This window comes from Chinchilla lanigera, unplaced genomic scaffold (assembly GCF_000276665.1).
Source record: "Chinchilla lanigera isolate Chin_1 unplaced genomic scaffold, ChiLan1.0 scaffold00027, whole genome shotgun sequence".
In the NCBI taxonomy this organism is placed as follows: domain Eukaryota; kingdom Metazoa; phylum Chordata; class Mammalia; order Rodentia; family Chinchillidae; genus Chinchilla; species Chinchilla lanigera.
In genome coordinates this window covers 5226120-5232118 of record NW_004955428.1, presented here as the reverse complement: position 1 = coordinate 5232118, position 5999 = coordinate 5226120, and positions in this window count along the sequence as shown.

Genomic DNA, 5999 nt, shown 5'->3' with positions numbered 1-5999 from the left:
GGAAAGAAATTGCTCAAAGGAAAGAATGACTGGGGTGAGAGTAAGAAGAAAAAAGAAAGAATGCAAAATATAAATATATATATGAATAGCTATGATAACTGTATTGTTGATATCTGACGGTGTATTGACATGAACAGTTAATACTTATAGTTTTTTATGTTCTCACTGATTTTGCATGCTTGTGTCTGGTGGTCTGAGCAACTGATTTGAAGGTAACAATATGCAAGAGAATTACAATGGTGAACTACCACCATTTTGTCTAGTGAAACTCTGTATTATCTCTAGTGTTTTATTGAAGAATTATTTTCTTATTCTCTTTAATGGTTTGAGCAATCTTTCATTTTTATATCTGGTAATCAGAGCAATATAGTTGAGGATAGTGATATGTAATGTAACAATCACTGTTGATTTGCATTATTTTTTCTTGAGACCCTGCGTCACTCTGAATGTTCTTGCTTTGATTTGTTTATGTTCATGATACTGGTATGTTGCTACTGTTCTACTTTTTTTGTTTGTTTGTTTCTCATTTACTACTCTCTTTAAAATAAAAAAAAATCACAGCAAAATGAAAGTAAACATTCGGTAATAGAGACATAATATTGTGAATAATAAAGGAGGCATAATATTAATGATATAATGAAGTTTAAAAATGAAAATTAAATATTGTCAATTTATTTTTGAATTAGATTAAAATCCTAGCTGAAATGACAAATGGACATACTATTGAAAGTTAACTAACAAAACTGAGTTGAGATGGCAGAACACCTGGCTGGTACTATATCTGCTAAAGAAACTGAAAAGCTGTTAAAATCTAAACACAAAATAAATACACAATCTGAATGGTTTTATTGGTAACTCTAATAAAAATTTTCAAAGATCAGTACAGTGAAAATTTACATAACCTAAACCTATAAATTCTATTTATAGCAGTTTGATTAAGAGAAATCCTTGTTCTTGTGCTGAGTAAGGACTGCACTGACAAGAATAATCAAAAAGAAAAAATTATCAACTACTAAAATTGCTTTCAAATGTAGACTGGTGAGCGTGCTGTAGAAGTTAAGCTTAGTGAAAGTTAACTTGACTGGCTCGGGAGTCACCTAGGAGACTGAAGGAGCACACTTCTGGGTGTATTTGCATGGGGCATGGAAGTGTGACCTTGGGTACTGTATCTGGTCCCTGGCTCCTTCTCTGACATGCTAGTTCCCTCTTCTGCTTCTCTGCCATGAACTAAATAGCTTTGCTCTGCCATGTCCTTCTGCCATGATTCTACTATCTGGAAGGCAGTTGACCATGAACTCAATCCTCTGGAGCCATGAGCCAAATAAACCCTTTTCTTCTGTAAATTGTGGGTGTTCGATAATCTGCTTCAACTGGAAAACTCACTAATATAATTGTGTTTTATTTACACAACAGAGTGTTAAAAGGAAGACACTACAGCTGCATGAAAGAGCATGGGTGACTCTTAACATAATGTTAAATAGAAGAAAGCTGTAAAAGGCGAGGAAATGAAAAACACTTTAAAAGCCCAGGTCACAGGATGCAAGGGAAGAATATTTGAGAATTCATGGGCACTTATATCATTATTTACAAACAAACAGCTAAACTAGATCAACAGCTATACACGGACTAATTATGATGTGATGTCATTAACCTAAGAGAATAAGGAATGCTAATGCCTGGTACCAGAGGTCCTAAAAGAAATAGAAACTAGTTTTATCTGCTGATTTCATAGTAGTAAAACTCAACCAGTTATTTTACACAGGTAAAAGAAAGAAGAGTTAAGGTTTCACCTCTCAAGTTCACAAATATTTAAAATGGGTAATACCTATCTGTTTGTAAGGCTATGGAGAAAAGGAAATCTAAATATTGATCCACGAGTGTAAATTCATACAAAGACTTTAGGGAGTAACCTAGAACTATCTAGAAAAGCTAAAATTGCACTTTGACTGTGAGTTAAGAATCTCTGCAGATAGCTTCCCTAAAGAAATTCCCATCCAGGTGCTCAGGAGACATAGCAATTCTTCATTGTAGTAATATTTTTTTTCTAGCAGCAAAAATGTAGAAATGCCATAGGGGAATAGATAAACTCTGGTTTATTACTTCTGGTAAAGTATATAAACTAAATTTGCATGAATTAGCATCTCAAAAACATTGGGTTAAGTGAAAGAAGCAAGTTGCAGAAGGATGCACACAGCATGATACTATTTATGTAAAGTTTAAAAGTGTACAATTTTCTGCATCGTTTATGAATCCTTTCCATACGTAATAAAAGAAGAAAAATACCCATGGGATTTTCCAACATTTGAATACTGATTACCTTTGAGGAAACAAGAGAGCAAAGAGTTACAGGGATATAGTTTTGGTTGCATATTTAGTTTTATTCCTTTAAAATAAAAATAGATGTCAGATATAGTAGCACACACCTACAATCCCAACATTCAGGAGGTAGAGGCAGGAGGGTCTTTGTAAGTCTGAGGCCAACCTGGGCCACATAGTGAGTTCAAGGCCAGCCTGGATTACATAGAAAAATCCTATCTCAAAAGCAAAAACAAAAAAAGATGTAATAAAAATAAGATCTGAGCTCAGGAAAATGTGTCAAAATAATATCTGTTCAATGCAAATTCATATTATTAAAAGATTATAAGCCTTGATTTCAATCATAATATTGAGCACACTGTGTTATATTATTTTCTAACCTTTTTTCCTGGGGGAGGTACAATGCTTTCACCAATGAAATGAATTTGACTTGAACTGTACAATAAACAAGTGTGACATCTCAAACTTGATGATAGCCCTACAGAACACGATCCCTTCTAGTAAGGACTGGAAGCACACACCAGCAGCAAATTGTTGGAATCTGGGGATCTGTTACCTCTGTCCAGTCTTGCCTATAATTATTTCACTCAATTAATCCTAAACTCTGAGGTGAAAGACAAAGAGATTTTGTGAAAAGCACTTAGTCCTCTGTGGTACAAAAATTTTTATCAATCATTGGGAAATGCCAGAAGGTACTCTTTGGTAACATTGTTAGTACAATTATAAAACTTTCAAGCTCATATTAAACACCTAAAATCACTCATAAGTGAGCAATTTCAAAACACCTTGATAAATACAGTACTTAAAATCTTAAAATTTTTTGTATTATGATTTTTAAGAGGTATGCAAACAAAATAGAAAGTATATAGAAGAAATGTAAGAAAAATTACAAGTGCAAGCATAAGTATAGGTCATATGGGCATCTGAAACACCATAATTATTATGGTATTTTCATTTTAAAAGTTCATATTACTAAAAGATTGGAGGCCTTGATTTCACCCATAATCTTGAGTCATCATGATATAATCACAAACAAGTCTGAACTTAGATTTGCACTACTTGTTCTTTTGAGAACCAGGAAGTCTTATAATCTCTGAGAAGGCTACTCCCTTCATTAATACTGACTGAATATGTACAATATGACTAACACTAGTACTCAGTGGAATAATTTGTTGGGAGCCCTGTACTTAGTACTTTGTACCAGGAAAGTGCTTATTAAAAGAATTTACTTGAAGAAAAAAATGAAAGTGTTGCAGAAAGGGGGAGGGATGGAGAATTTTTGTCTGTAATGTAAATAAATTCATATATTTTACCTATTAAACAAGACAAGTAATGAACTATTAGTTCAAAACTAGTTAAATTTAGTAACGAGTTATACAAAAGTTATATAGAAAAAAAATTATACAAAAAAACCATGAAATTCAAGGCCAGAATTCACTAAAACAACATCTATTAGAAGGACTAACTATGACAGGTCTCTCAAAGAAGAATATATGAGTTCTAAAGTCCAAAAATGTAAAATTATTTGCTATAATTGAATCATTCCTGAACCTGTTTATGTTAATAAACATGTGAACTAATTTTACTAAGCCACTTCTTCTTTCAGTGGAATATGCCTCTTTTTTTCCATGTCCCTGGTGATTAAGCCAGGTGCTTCTCACTGAGTACTATCCCAAGCTTATTTCCTTATTTTTACTTTTAGTTAGAGACAGAGTCTTGCCAAATTACTAAAATGTCCAAGCTGGACTCAGACATACAATCCTCTTACCTCAGCCTTACAGAGTACTGGGATCACAGGTGAGCACCACCAGGTCCAACTGGAAAATCCTTTGAACGGTACATGGAGTGCCATTCTTTCCCAGTTCTCAGACCCACAGTTATTTTTCCTCTTTATTACCCAGCTGACAATTTGTTGTGAGTGGAGCACTCACTTTGAAAGGGATGGGTAAATTTGCTGACTGCTTCCATCTGTCTTCTCCCTAAACATCTCTCCAAGTATTTCTTCTTTCAGCAACACTTAATGTTGTGTGCCTGGCATTATATAAACACTCTCTGGTCCCTGCCTTCATGACACTTACAGCTAATAGTTTGATTATAGTTGTATTATGTTGTAGGAAAACCTAAAGAAATCTAAATAACTTAGAGATAGGCTGAAAGGCAGGACTTGTATCCCAAAACACATAGAGCAATGTGGCCAGTTAAAACCAGTCCCTCTTCCTTATCTTCCCCAGGTTGCTCAGTGCTGCATTTCTCTAAAAACCCATTTGCTTGTTTAGCCTTCTCTCTCTTTCCTTTTTCTCCCATGTTCTGATGGGCTTGCCACAAAGAGCCCACACTTGGCCTCCACAAAAATTTCACCTCAGTGAACACAGAGGCTTCCGTGGGAACACATGCACGATCACATCCCTGCACAGTGTAGCTCAAACCAAACGGAAGGCAGCACTGCTAAGTAGATGCTGTCTCTTCCCAAGGTCCTCACACACCCTTCCTACCCCGATCTGCGATCTCATTCCTAGGAGGAAAATGCAGGAGGGCAAGAAAGAAAGAAGGGATGAAGGAAGGGGAAAAGAAGAGAAAGAAAAAAAAGAGCGTAAGGACAGGAACAAGAAAGGACACCAGCAAAAGGTTCATGTGCTCCATAGAGGAAAACACTGACACACTTTTCTTCTCATTTCTCCTCTTCCTCCTTTCCCCTTCGCCTCCTTTTTGTTTCTTCCTCACCTCTTGGGCATCAAGGCACATAAATACAGAATTCAAAGCTGACATCATGCGATATCCTCCAAGTTCTTTCCTAAATGTAGATTATATTTCGATGCATATGTTGGCCCCTGGGTGTCATTTTACATAAATCTGAATAATCACACCTGTCATATAAGTTAAAGATTTGGAGAAAGGAGAGGACAGTAATGACATTTCTGCATACCTCCCTGGGCACTGTACTTTTACTGAATTTTGTATCATTACCGTTCTTCTGTTAGTTGTTCATACTTTGATTTTCCTCCTCTGTACACTCAGTGGGATGCAGTCTTCAACCCTTTCATACTCACTCGAATAGCAACTGCTCCAAGTTGTACATCTGCCTGTGTCTGAGAGAATAGGGTGACATTTGGGTGGAACAGGAGCTGGAGGAATGGTGTCAACATATCAGAACAATACAGGAACAACTTAAAGTTGACAGCTAGGTACACCTGTTGTTTTAGTCCATGCTGTGTAGCTGGGATAGGTAATTCACAAAGTAGAGATGTATTCTGCTCATGACTGACAATGAAGGGGCCCAACCAAGATTGCACTAACTCCTGGAGAGGCCCAGAACCACATCCTAACACTGTGGAGAAGCAGAGAGGCAACTGCTGTAAGCAGAAAGGCCATCGATGTAAACAAGGAAGCAAGAGAGCAGAAGAGGCGGGGCTTATTCACAAACCTGCTGTCTCTGGGAGTCAACCCGGTCCTGCCAGGTTGGCACTGATCTGTTCAAAGGGCGGCACCTCCTGGACCTAATCATCTCCATTAGGCCCCCTTAAAGCTTCCACAGCATCCACACTGCCACTCTGGGGGCCGAGCTCTCAGCACCTAACTCTGGGAGACACCCCATATCCAACCATAAGCACCCATTTTTATTTTTATTTTATTTTTTTTTTATTTTTTTGGTTTTTCTCCGGTACCAGGAACCGAACTCACGACCT